This window comes from Atractosteus spatula, chromosome 21 (assembly GCF_055471065.1).
Source record: "Atractosteus spatula isolate fAtrSpa1 chromosome 21, fAtrSpa1.hap1, whole genome shotgun sequence".
Classification (NCBI taxonomy): domain Eukaryota; kingdom Metazoa; phylum Chordata; class Actinopteri; order Semionotiformes; family Lepisosteidae; genus Atractosteus; species Atractosteus spatula.
In genome coordinates this window covers 9,600,819-9,615,740 of record NC_142726.1, presented here as the reverse complement: position 1 = coordinate 9,615,740, position 14,922 = coordinate 9,600,819, and positions in this window count along the sequence as shown.

Genomic DNA, 14,922 nt, shown 5'->3' with positions numbered 1-14,922 from the left:
GAGATGCTAAATGAATGTGCTGTGATGATCAAATGAATTCTCCAGAGATCAGTGGCTTGGTCACGAAGCTCATGAGGCAAAGACATGTTCTGGCAAGGTGACAAAGAAACTGCCTCTTTTGAAAATAGGAATCAAAGGCAACTTAATCCCATCATGGTCTATGGAAAATGGAACATACACTCCACAAACAGACTTTCCACCCTGATTTTCTTTTGGTTTGTTCTTTGCAACAGTTCAATTACAGACAGTGCAATGAATTTAGAATAACAAAAAGGCATTGGGCAGATGATCTGACGACATTCAAGTTTCAGACATGTACTTTGTGAACGCAGGTGTTATTCTGGATTGTTCACTGAATGATACATTTGAGCAAATCTTGAATATTTTATTGTGGTAGAAACTGACTTATTGTGCTGCAGCTCATTTTAGAGAACTGGTAGTATCAATTGAAAAAATGACCCATCTGAAATGGCTCACATTTTAGCTTGGAAGTAAAGTGCATTGCATTAACAAAAGATATTTCGTAGTCCGACCAGTTCATTGTATATTGTGTTTTTTGTATGGGTGTTGTGTTTTTAATTGTTTCTGAATGTGTGTACTGTTCTGTGTGACCCCTGTTGACTTTGTTCTCTTGTTGACGTTATTGTTTCTCCTGACTGACTGCAGAAGAATGGAAAATATTTGGATAAGCAGACATCACAAAATTACTGATTTAAAAATCTATCTTCATACATACAGATGCAGTTATCTAGAATGCCAGGGATGTTCATTGGTATACTGCTGTAGGCATCACCATATCCCAGCCAGCAGCGTGACGTTTTTCGTTTTTTTTCCAAATAATCTGACGCAGGACTGCACCACTCTGTAAAACTGCCAGGTGGAGCAATGAACCCCTGAAGTACTGTAGCTGTGTGTGGTTGTCATTTCAGTATTAAATGTTTGTTAACCCATTGGTGCTTTCCTCTGCTAATCATACTGTGTGTATACTAGCGACAAACAATACAGTGATTACATCATTGAGAAAGGATGTTGTTACCATGTTGCAACCACAACTTTAAATGACATGTCACAATACTGTATAACACTAATAAAATTGTTTTTAATTGCATACAGTAGACAGAATTATTACTAATTGTGTATAAATAGTAATAAGAAAACAAATAATTCGATTTTTATATTTCAGTTATAAAAATATATTATGCATTGTACACATACATTGTACTTTGGATTTACATATTTTATTGTGTTTTATGCATTAATAAACACAATAAGTTTGTATTGTTTGTTTGTAGTGACTCCATTCAATTCATGGAAATGTTCAGTGAAACCAGGCACATTAAAAACCCAAATACTATCCAGCCAAACCCAAATATTATCCAATACTAATGTACTGTATAGCTGTATTATATTTTAAAATGGTAGCTTAACATATGTATTATACGTATTATAATCATTTTATAAGAAATAAGAAATATTATTAAACTAAGAAAACCTTAAATTACATTAAACATTAAAAACTAGCACAGCACAATTGCCAACTATTGATCTTCTTTGAGCATTGAAAAGTTGAACTACTGAACAGAACCATAATGTACCGTGGTTTGCAGACACAAATCTTCATGCGTATTCTGGGTGGCCACATCTGTACAATATGTTGCAAAAATATATGAGAAACATTAAGCTTAGACTTTTTTTGTAATTCAGATGAAGAGTGGTTTTGGTTTTAATTTTTCCTGAATGTTTCTGTCTGCTATATTAAATAATCAATAGGCCATGTTCACATTGCTGAGCAATATGGGACCAAAATGAGCACAACAAAGTGCAGCATCCATAAGTTTTTAACTATCTTTTCATTGTCAGTATATTCCAAATATTGTGAAGTATTTCTAAGAAAACATTTCATGTGTTACTTTGTGTTTCCAGAATATGTACAGTATATAAATTGATCATGTCCTTAATTATAATACTCTCAGCCTTTAAAATGGTTTACCTCATATTACTTCAGAAATTACATTGTAAGGAGCAGAGTAAAAGGACTGAGATTAGTTGTGATATTCTTAGCCAATTTCAAATCAAACAATTGAAATACCAATTTATAAGCATTGAATTGGTCTCAGTTGCCAGTAGTCTTAATTTACCACTTCCACACTTACTTGTAAATCAATGGTAGAGAGATTAATACAATGTACATGTGCCTTTGATGCCATCTTGGCTTTTCATGTTGCTTGCCTCACACACTAACAAGCTAGCATAAAACAGGATTGATGCACTGCAAAATGTTAACGCTGGAAGCTCAAATCACTCAGTCTACTTTCGAGCAGCTGAGAAACAAATCAAACCAGATCGAGATGATCTAGTAAAAAGTTAATCTTAAATGTTCAATCCATCATTGATGTCCAATTCAGTAGCAGGAACTTTCAAGAGGAAAGTGACAATACTGAAAAACAACTTCAGGATAGGCCTAAAGTTGCCTTAGCTAATACTGATGAAGCTAAGAGAAGACTTTATACAATGTCAAAATATTTCAGCCTCACTTTATTCCACTGAGTGTCTCAGTGATGTAGAGAAAGAGAACTTCACTTATTGTAAGAATGCAGTGCCTTCTTATAACCTTAAATAACCCTAAAGAAAGCACCAGTTTCTTAAAGGAAGAGAAAGTACTGTATGAAGAATCCCCAGAGTTGAAAACACTGTTTCTTCACAGTAGATACCAATGGCTCCTTTTATTGTGAGGGCTGGCACATTACAAAGCTTCAGAATGTCTGATCTGATAACTTTGCTGCAGGCCATGGAAAGCAAGTCTTACCATTACTGGCTAACAAATAATAGTATGTCACAAAGTCAGGCATGTTGGCCCTTGTTATCAGAGTTTCGAGGATAAGTCCTAGGTCACATCCCACTTGTCACAAATGGGCTGAGATCCAGACACCATTCCAGAGCTCAGCCAAGTTTTTGGATTATTTTGCCGGAGGTCAGTTTCATCAGCACAATTGATAGTGACGGTAAGGCTATCAGACATAGAGGAAAGACGTTGTTGCTACAGATATATTGCTCTGAATTACAAAGATCACTGTGAATGCCTTGAAAAAGTGCTACAGACTGTGTAATTTTTTAATTAATAAGTGCAACTTATTTGCATAACACAAACAAACATTTTGTTTGAACTGCTGTTTAGAAAATATATATGGATGGGCTATAGTGAAGCAAAGCTATGAAAACAGAGTTCTCATAAATAAATCCAAATATCAGATTAAACTAATAATTGCTGAGGCTCTGTATTGAATGAACAGGATTGAGCGAATAGGATAATCAATATTTCTTTATATGAAAATAAATATTGAAACAATGTTCAGTTCAATCATTAAAATAAAACTGAACATAATGTTCCTAGTCTTTTTATGCGCATTTCAAAGAGAAAGAATTCCAAACAGCAGTGTTGACATATTTTGCTTCCACCAACAAGAGAACGCCAACAATTTTTAATTCAGATCCTAATTCTTATGAAAATTCAATGAATTTTTAAAACACTAAATTGCAGTTTGTAACTTGAAATTTACTTGATTCATCTTCCATTGTGCAGTGAAATGTATGTCCTTCTCTGCTACACACTTTTTGAAACGTTGCTCAAATTTTACTTGTTCCATTTTGAACATTTAGGATTGTTCATTTTAAAATTCTGGCTTGATATTACTAAGAACTTGGGAGTTCTTGGGAGTATTATTAATTTTTTATCGAGATCCTCATACCTGTATGTATGATATCAAGGACTGAGCATGAAGAAACAGTCTTGCAATCTACAAGAGGCGAAAGGAGTAAGCAGTTCTCTGATGCTATCAGTTTTGTTTTTAAATACAGAACAAAAATCGAACACGTTTCTGATTGTCTTCACTATAATTCATTGAAGATTTCCTCCTACCACAGAGTTCCTTGTTCCATGTCATCATCATGTGCAATCTGGAATATACTCATTCATAGGGAATAAACATTTACACTTGTTCAAACTTTAAATGTAATGTCACTTTCTCACTTATTGTTCTGATTAGAGAGGTAAATCATAAGGTAAAATAAATCTGGGCACTGAAATATAACAATCCAATGCTGGTATTTTTGTGTCTTGCCAGTATTTAGGTTTGTCCATGTAACATGATTGTACAGATAATGTGATGCTTCATTGCATCCAGCTCACCTTTTCAAAATGGAAATCACTTACAGTAGATGGATTAATACTTGAGAAATATGTACCCACTTTATCAGAAACATTTTAAGAGGCTCAATATTACAATAAAATGCCATGCACTAAACACATTCACTAAAGGGGTCTATTTGCATGATACTTTTGAAACATACCTGTAATTCTAAATCCGAAATCTTAACTGTAAATCATTATTCCCTGATGCTCACTAATCTAATTAAAAGATCACACCAGTACAACGTATATTATTAGGACACGAAAACCTAACAAATTATTTTCTAATTCATAGCAGGGACAAAATGATGATAAGAATGCAATAGGAAGTGGGAACACTTTTCTTAAACGTAATGTTTTAGATAGATTCATACAGGTATATAATCTGGGCTTCTTGCTTTACTTTTGTAGATATAAAAAGAAAAGAAAGAAGAGCATTGAGGAGAATTGTATGATTTAATAAAAATTTAAATATAGCAAACGTTTTAGTGATTTGGGAATTAAGGTACTGTACTGTACATCTACTATGACTTTTTATGTACAAATTTAATCTTCTGTTGTGGACAAATAGCACATATGAAAGTTTACATTGAAATGTATTACAAAGTATTGTTGTTCATTAGTTAATTCTAAGAAGATATTATCCTTTCACATAAGCTGATTATAATTACAGTGCATAAAACTGCAGTATTTTTTTTCATTTCTAAAGAGCAGTCTGATTCACAATTAATCCTTCCTCCTAGCTCCATCTCTGTTGAGCTCTGCTAATTGCACAAGAACAATGTCTCTCTGTTTGAATTCAGTCCATACTAGAGGGATTTGTCACAAATGTAAGAGGGTGTAGTGCAAACCCAACTTAAATTGACATGATTTTTTTTAATGAGTCAAAATGTCAAATGCATGAAAAAAGCACTCATTCTGGAAAGCAGCTCTGGTGGGTGTCTGATATTTAGTGAATACCTAAAGCTATGGATTTAATATGATGCATTTTAGAACACAAGAAGTCCAAATCAAGAAAAGGGCCTCTGAATCATCTGAGCTAACTGTGCTCTATAAATTGAATTAACTGAAGTATAACATGTCACTAACTCTAAAATGATCCCAGTGTACTGTATATGATTTGCATGTCACTGCAAATGTAAAAAGTGTTAAAAAAAATAAAAAATTGTGCTCTTTTTTTAAAAATGCTTTCTCACATTAGGTCTGAATCATCATTGATATGATATCAGTATTCTATGAGATGAACAGCATGTTTAAAGCTACCAGGAGCTATTAGAGTAAGCAAATCTCAGTAATAAAAGCTGTTTATTAGGAGCATGGATTAAGATCTATAGTTTAAACACCATAGGCTTGAGTTCACACCATGTTTGCTCACAATTGGCTAAGTGATGCAGAAGTACAGTGGATTATCCTTAGTTTATAGTGCAACATCGACCTCTGTAGCAGTCACATCTAACATTCGATGTTAAGCACAAGTACTGTGGGACCTGAACAATGGTGAATGGTTCCCACAAGCACACATTATAGAGTAAAGCAAGTACAGTCCCTATTGCTTATGGAATGAGAGAGTGAGTGGAAAAGCTAAGTCAGCAATGGATAATAACACATTTAAAAATATGATGACTAAATCTTTCATTTTCAAATATAGACAGATAATTTGTTATGTGAAGGGAACTGCCTTTGATAAATCGATAAAGGGTTCAAATTTCCATGTATTCTTCCCAGGTTACTTAAAGGTCTTCACAGTTTCAGAGTTAGAGATATCTGGAGAGAAAATATGATATCATCATAATTACATATTTTGAAAATATATAATATATATAATATTTAATATATATAATATTTAAAAGCCCATTCTACAACTATGTGTACTCAACGTGCATTCAAGCAGTGTTAAAATTGTGAGTAGAAAGTTATTATTAATTATTAGTAGTAGTAGTAGTAGTAGTAGTAGTAGTAGTAGTAGTAGTATTTTTGTCATCCTCCTCATCAAAAGAAACTAAAGTCATCCACAAAGTACATCTCAATTACCAGAAGTTCTATTGCACTTTTATACTCTAGGTGCAACATGTCAGCATTTATTGAGCTTTGCTAATTTGCTCCTCAATTTAGATAATTGGTTGTGAATTAATTAGTTACTTTAAAATCTAAATGCAGTTTGTTTCACATCTCCCAGTGTCTGATCATTTTAATTACTTAATGATGTTTAAATGGATTTCTTCTTCACGGCTTGCTGTCATTTGAATTTAACAAGAATGCTATTATACAATATCATACATTATGCTGTTGAAAAGAAGCACAGCATTAGGGTCCTTTTCGAGCTCTGTATTATTTCTATAAAAATAATAGAACAGATTCATTTTATTCAGTATTTGTGATCAAGAGATATATTTAAGTCAACTTCTCAATTATTTATAATATTGTCTTAATGTATTAGTAATAAATGTAATAAACAGCATAAGAATATTATAGAAGATTAACATGTAACTGGTCTATAAAATATTAAGATATTCTCTACATATAGAAGATGAAAACATTTTTAAGACACCAATCCTCTGTCTTTGATAAGGAACAATATATAAAGTATCTATAGCATGCTATTTGTCCTCACACTGTACATATTTAGACAGCAAAGTGGAAATCATTTATGGTATCATTTATTTTACCCAAATCTAAAGTAATCACAGTAATCTTGCTTTGCCACATCTTAAAAATGTTGAGACTTTCATCAATTAGTTCAACATTCTCAGACTTAGTGTAACACTCTTCTGGTAGTCCCCATTCTGATAAACGTTTTGTCAGACATGACTATTTGAGTGCAATCATAGCAGTGAAGATATTGGGATCTCCACACAAGCTCCAGAACATGGATGACTCTAAAGTAGATATGTCTTTCAAATCAATAGTTTAAAGAAAATGCCAGCTACCCAGGTGAAAAATATTAGTGCTCTTCTTAACGTCAGTTTAACTTTGAAACTCATGCTGAGACATTATAAGGGTGTTCTTTCTTCACTTGCAATATTGCTGTTTTGTCCTGAAAAATGGGTTTATATTTTATTATATGAATAGATTATTCTTTAATATGTACTTTGCATAATGAGTCTTCTTTGTCCTTTCTTCTTATAACTATTTCCAGTACTGTATATCACTGGGCTGTCATTAGGGTTAGTGCTGATGACGTGGTAGGAATTTAAGCTAAACCTCTCACTGATTCACTCACATTTGCAATTGTGTGTCCTCTGAGGTACTGTACAAGAACTCCACCTCATACTGGAAGCCCAGCTGCAGCTATGCCTCATATCTCAGACTGCTTCTTCCTACAGGAACAGCTGGGGACCCCTGAGAATCATAATCTACCTACACAGTGATAAATTACATACAGAAAGTGCAGTGCATTCTGAAATTTACACTGGAGCTAGACCCATCTTGATACAATGAAAATTACATTTTACTTTATTCAGTTAACAAAAAAGATCCAAAGTTAATACCTACTTGCTCATGATTTACAGATGGGTATATGAATCATTCAGAATATACCTATTTTCATATGAGCATTTATGGAATGCAATATTGAGATTCTATTGATCAGTGCCAGGACATCTTAATGAATGGGTAAATTTAGATGTATTTTTTTATTCAGTGTTGCTTTTTGTCAATCATATTTCCATTATATTATTTTAAGGGGTTATAGGAGATTAGGAGATTTCTTTTGACACTTAATGACACAAACCATCACTTTGACCTCAAAGGTGCCATTAACTAGTGCTGTAATATCCAAATTCTAGATGTGTAGCAAGAAGGTACTGGTAGCCTATATCAAGATGCAGTTTGTGTTTTCTGTTTTGGTATTAGAGATCAGAAATAAGATTTTATTTCTCCATTGTTCTCCGTATTTTTCTCAGTTTTTTTTATTTAATTCTGTCTTCAGGGAGTATACTGTATGTGCCTATGGAGAGCAAATTTAATGAACTTCAAAATGTTCTGCACAACTGGCACATGACTTCTATTACAGTATAGTTAAATGTTTTATACAATGTTAATTGGGCATGACTATATGAATGGAAAAAAGCTATCCCAGAACATTAACATGAGTCCTAATACCAGCAAAACTAAATAGAGTTGAGTACCTGAAATCTAGGTAAGGTAAATCCTCTTGTTGTCGCTAAAAATAGATAAGGTGTGATTAGTTTAGACCTCTGGGCCCTGTACAAATGTTTTCATTCCTATGTTAATTTTTCCTGGAGTATTCACTGTTTAAAGAACTTATGGTTGTGAAGAATAGTTTCACTTGATAAAAACCTTTAGTATAATATTGTATTTTTTTTAAATGAAGCCAGCAAGCCTTTATACATTGTATTTAGTAATCACTATTATTTTTTCTATAACTTACATTTCTTCCTGAGAGTGATAAACAAAAGGTTTTTGTGTACACCCCAAATTTATTTCAGAATATTAATAAAATATGTGTGTTTGTGGAAAGGGAGGGCTCAGAATATTATCCATCCTGACAAGCAAGGGGCACAAGGCAGGATACACCCTGGACAGGATGCAGACACACACACTCGCACTCACACGGTCAGCCAATTAACCTACAGTACCAGTATGTTTTTGGGCTTTGGGTAGAAATGGAAGAATCCAAAGGAAACACACTTGAAGACTGGGAAGAACATACAAAGTCCATGCAGACAACTCACCAGGACCAGAATTGAATCCAGTGCAACAGCTCAGTGAGGCAGCAATGCTAACCACTGCATGACTGTGTCTTGAAATATATATTTTTTTTCCGCAGAAGGTGTGTAAAAAATATTAATTATAAGCATAAACAATCATAACTTTAGGCTCAAGATAAAACATGACTATTTAATATGACTAAAACTTTAATTAAGGAGGTATTATGACTAGCTCTCATATCGGCTGTGAACATGTCAAAACAAAATACTTAATCAACTTCACGCTTAGTATGGTCGTTCAGAACAAGAAACAGTACATTTTCACAAGTTATTTTTAAAATATGTTGACAGCAATTGCTTTGTGTACAACTGATGAACTGAGAATGTTTCAGTGAGATTAAATAATATAGATCAAAATGAAGACACGTTTAGCAAAGACTATAAGGGTATATTAATATTAAAGTATGAAGCATATTTCCAAAGACAAGGTTTTTTTATACAATACCTTAACAACATACTGTAACATTTATGTATTTTGTTTGCAGGTTTTCCCTTTAATTTTTCCTAATGTGATTTTTTTCCTTATCTCACATAGAGTAAAACACATGTAACCTTTTATTTTTTTCAAAGACAAAGTGCATTAATTACTCTTCATGAATGCAATTCTAACAAATTATTGTTACAGTTGCCACATTTAACATCCAGTGGGACAGTATATTAATGTGCTCCTGTTGTTTTCCACTAGTTTAATATAAGATGTCCTGATAAATTCAACTTACAGCATAAAATGACCATTTATAGAAAAGATAAAAAATCACAAATAAATCATATATCTCTGTGTTTTGCAAAATAAATAAAATGTGAAAATCTGTCTTAATTATGATGCAGAATATAAAAATATGATCGTAATTATGATGTAAAAATAACATATGAAACATACAGTATAATAATCAATGAAGTGTAACCAATTAGACCTCTACAGAAGGAAACAAACACTCATAATAGGAGTGCCTGATATGGTGTCATTTCCACTTGTGTCGCTTCTTCATCAATAGTCCTGAAAAAGTACCCTTGAGGTAAGGTAGTTTTGATACCTTTGAATACTTTCAAATTCAATACTTGTGAATAGTTTTGCAAGGCAATAATAGTATATTACTAAGATTCTATCTACTGTAGATATGGTGCACTATGGTACACAATATGGAGTGTACTATCCTGTCTATCATTATGCATTCACAACCATCTGACTGATTGTAGGGCCTCTTATGAGACATGATTGTTATTGAATGTGAGTATGGTGCATCTCTGACAAGAACAGGTCACCTGTTTTCAGGCACTATTTGGTAGATCAAAAATCACTAGTTTTATGCTGTTCATGTTAGTTTTTCTTATATCTGTGAACATCTACAGTGTAGCTGAATTGACATGTTGCTGCAGAAGCTAGACAACCACTATTAGATCCATTGTCTAATTTTGGTAATAGAAGGAGAGTCCTCTATTGAAGAAAAATCTATAATATAACTGCCAAATATAACCTATAGGGTAAACACAAGGGGTTGTGATCTATAAACTCCCTTTATTTGTATCAGGATGAAAGGCATGTGTCCTTCTGAGGGCAGCATCCTATTAGAATAATCCATCACCATTTATAAAAAGAAGACAATCTCTCGGGCTAAGCTAACAGGACATATATTTCTGCAGAAACTTTACATTTTGTTACAACAACAGTACCTTTTCAATGTCACAAATGGAAATAAATGCAATTCCTACTCCTGCCAAGACCAATTCTATTTGCAATTGAACAAATTCTAGATCAAGAATAAATAAGGGAATTCCACAGAGATTTATTTTTACTTCTTAAGGGAAATTACCAGCGTTTCCATAAAATACTTTAAATAACAGAAAACAGATCTCAAATTAACTCTTTGCCAAATATAAAACAAACTGAAGTTGAGTTTTTCTTTCCCACACTCAGATATAAACCTACAGTACATGTAATTTTTTTTGTCAAAAACTGAATAAAGTAGTGGACATTCAATGTTAAGTATACAAGACGCACTCATAGACTGCTCAGTCCATGACAGCAAAAAAGCTTATTTCTGATGTAATGCACACCCTCTTCTCATGACCTCATGACCTCTGTGGTCTATCACCAAGTTTAATTTACTTGCTTGACTGTTAAGAGCAAGTGGTTACAGGACCCTACAGATCCAGCCATTCAAAATGAGAGATGTACGCTGCATTAAAACGCAGTGAATGATGCGCAACATACCACTTCATACCGCATGATTTTTTAAATAGGATAATTGTACCTTGTAAAACCACCAGGTGGAGCTAATAAAGCTTAACGTCTCATGTACAGCATTTGAGTTGTCGCCAGAAAACGCCCGGTTTTGAATCCCGGTCACTGTTGAGGGACAATCTTTTCCCAATTAAGAATTTAAGTTGTATACTCTTTAGACTTTTAATAATTTTCAACTGTGTATTACAGCATGTTAAACATTAAACATTAAAAAGTCTATATATTCTATAAAAGCAAGATTGCTCAGTTGGACAAAAGTACACAACCTTCCACCTTCATCATAAATAATTTAATTATGCATAAATATTTTATGCGTCAAAGTCTTTAACTTGGTAACTTACAGTGGGTTCTGGTTTTAACATGCTTGTTCTAACATTGTTAAGGATATTTTCTGTACTTCATAAAAACTTATAATGTTTTATCCTTTTCTAAGACTGCGTAGTAAGAACACCACTTGTTGTTATTGTAAAAAGACAAATGTTGTAGTGATTTAACATCACTTGATAGTAATATAAATTTGGAATCATACAACTAAACAGCTAAAGTATCACAAGTGGACATTTTGGAAACATTTTGACATTTGTTTCTTTTTAAAAGACTTCTATTGTCCTTGTAGTGGTAATGGACAAAGCATTGCACCCAATGGTTCAAAGCACGATCAGAGTATTACTTTCGGTTTGTTTCTTATATAGTGAATACATAAAAATAGTCCACTATTATAGCTTGTTGTTAGGTCTGGCATGAATTTGTGTATCTGGATAAATAAAGTGATGGTTTTGTGATTAAGGATTTCTTCGCGAAATTCTTTAAGTCAAACAAAGGAGGGAAGAAGGGTTATTTTTACATTTGGCACTCTGAGATTCTGACTGATTTAATTCCCCTCATTTAGCTGAAACAGATAAAGAAATCATGTAGTAGTTATTTGTATTGGAAGGCGCTCTGTTTTATTAACAAACAGTCCAACTCAAACCTGTGTCGTACAGTGATATAGACGTGGTTAATGTCATCCCCATTAAACAATATGCGTTTTGCGCAAATCCTGCTAAACTAGAAGCATTGTAGAAGGTGAGAAAATTAGCACAGGAAGAGCATTATTGGACAATAAATCAGTTAAAAACACTTTTTATGCATGAAAAACGGGTGATTTTTCTTCCACGCGATCATCTTAGAATCTTTGTGTAAGCTGTAAGTTCCAGCTGTAAGCTGGAAAGAAAAGACAAGGGTCTCCTCTATAAATCTTCAGTTTACAGACCGTTTAAGGTAATTTATTATTAATAATATCTTCATGCACGGTGCATGCATTTAAACATGCACGGTAAAAGGATTAAATGAAGTATTCATTTCACTAACAAACAATGCACCACGAATGCCACCTGTCAGTCATTTTTGCCAGCCAATCACGTACTGCGGTATAACGCACTAATCTGCAGATAATTTCATGCAGTCCAGGGTTTTACTGTGCATTTTGAATGGCTGCTTCTGTATGCAAGTTAGAGGTCGGGGTGTGTATCGAGGCAAACAGATCCTAAGGACTAGAGACAAAAAGCATGGTCGAGTAGGAGCAGGTCAAGGTCAAACAGCTGCGAAATCTTGAAGAGATAGAACAAGCTTAGCAAGGGGCTGCCGAGGAGGCGGTGAGCTCGAGGTTGGAGTTTCTCCTAATGCCGAGCACCAGTGCAGTGTGGGTGAAGGTTTAAATAGCGGAAGAAGGAGCGTGGCGAGATCATAAGGATCAATTGGTGAGTTGTACAATGCTGAGGATCAATTAGTGAGTTGTTACAGGTACTTATTAGTGTAATTATTGTGTATAATCTAGGTTATGGTTATGTACTGTAATCGCCTTACCTGTATCTGTTGAGGATCCACAGTCTTGTTCTTATCTGTTTGTTCCACCATGCTATGTCAAAGTTACAGAGCCTGTCTCACCCCTAGTTTAAATGCAGGCTCCCTGTCCATCAACAGGACTGCTGGATGTAGTTCAGGGTTTTTAAGCTGACACTCGTGATGCAGCAAGTTCATTTTTGTCTAAATTTGGCTTATGTATTGACCATGTCTCTGTGAATAACACAGCTTGGTGTGCACTAAATCTTTAAAACTGCTAGTGGGAACCTTTCTTAAAAAGTCTCCCGGTTACTGTTGTTGGATGTCTTTTTTTCTTCTTTATTGTAAACTGCACAGAGCATTTCAAATGAACAAACACCATTTTGCTTAATCTTTTTTTTGTCTGTTTCTTATGACTTCTATAATCAGCCCTGGATCTGCTTTCAGGTGGTTTCATCACCAGTGTATTTAAGTAGTTGTGCATTGCTTAAATTACTTTATGTTCATCAACAAAGTACAGTTTTTAATCATAATCAACATTAAGAGCAATGTTTCTGATTATTGAAATGACAGAACTATGTAATCCTTCTTTCCCATTAATTATGCTTAATTTGCACAATTGAATGTATGTTTCATTTTATTTTTATATTTATTTATTCATCATACATGTATCTTTCTTATTTGTAAGTAATATTGGGTTTTGTTAGAAATGTATACAGTATATATACTGTATAGTATATTCACTCATATAGTGAAAACATCTAATGCCCTGATCATAGAATAACAGAATGTCTAAGCTTAACCACAGTGACAGAGCCTTTCAGGGCTTACTGACTTCAACTGTGCAAACCATTACAGATATATTTTTATGCTTTATCCAATAAAGAGTTGCTTGGGAGTCAGAACGTATCCTGGCAAGCAAGAGGCACAGGGCAAGATATACCTTGGACAGGATGCCAGTCTATCACAGGGCACACACAGACAAGGTCCAGTTTTCCCAGATGCCAATTAACCTACCAATATGTCTTTGGAAACCACAAGGACATACAAAATCCATGTAGATAGCACCCCTTGAACTGAAGACGCACTGCAAGACTAACCACTGCACCACCATGCTGTCTGTATGTTAGTTCAGTGAAACAAAAACAATACAACACATGTAAACAGAATGAAAATACGTAGAGATGTTGCAGTCCTGATGTTTCTTTGTACAGTATCTAGTTCCACCAAAGGGTTGTAAAGGATGAGAAAGAACAAGGAAAAAAAGGGGCAGAAAGGTGAGGAGAAGGATCAGCTAAGGTAACAGGCAACGATGAGACGCAGCATAAGGAGAAATGTAAGATTAAACATCAAAGAGAGAAGAATGATGGAGAAAGCAATGGATAATGATAAGGATCTTATATCAGCTGCAAGTAAAGATAGGCAGCCAGTAACAAGTATACAGAAAGGATTGTAAGCAACTTGTTCACTTTTTGAATGAACCAAAGAAGAAGAAATGCTACAGTACAGAGGTCAACAATACGAGATATGCAGTAGTCCAGTATAGAGCCAGCAAGGGCATAGGTCAGGAGCTGAGTGTAATACTATGTTAAAAAAAGCAAATATTTTAAGATAATATGATCAATATTCTGGAATGGCAACTAGGATTTGTATCTACTGCTGCCTAACATCCCTTTGTGTTCTTGTATTTAAGCCCCTACTTATTTTTATTATATTATTCTATTTTATTATATTTGTTTTGTATAATAATTTGGAATGTAGAAAACCAGCTTGCCTCCAGTTTTGCCACAAATTAAGCTCTTTACATGCTTTGGTATTGGGATCAAATCCTTGTCATTGCAATAAACAACTATAAAATCATTTAATAGATCAGCCCTGACTTGAACTGATTAACATAAAGCTGTCATCCAGTGTGGGACTTCATAATAAAATAAATGTGATTC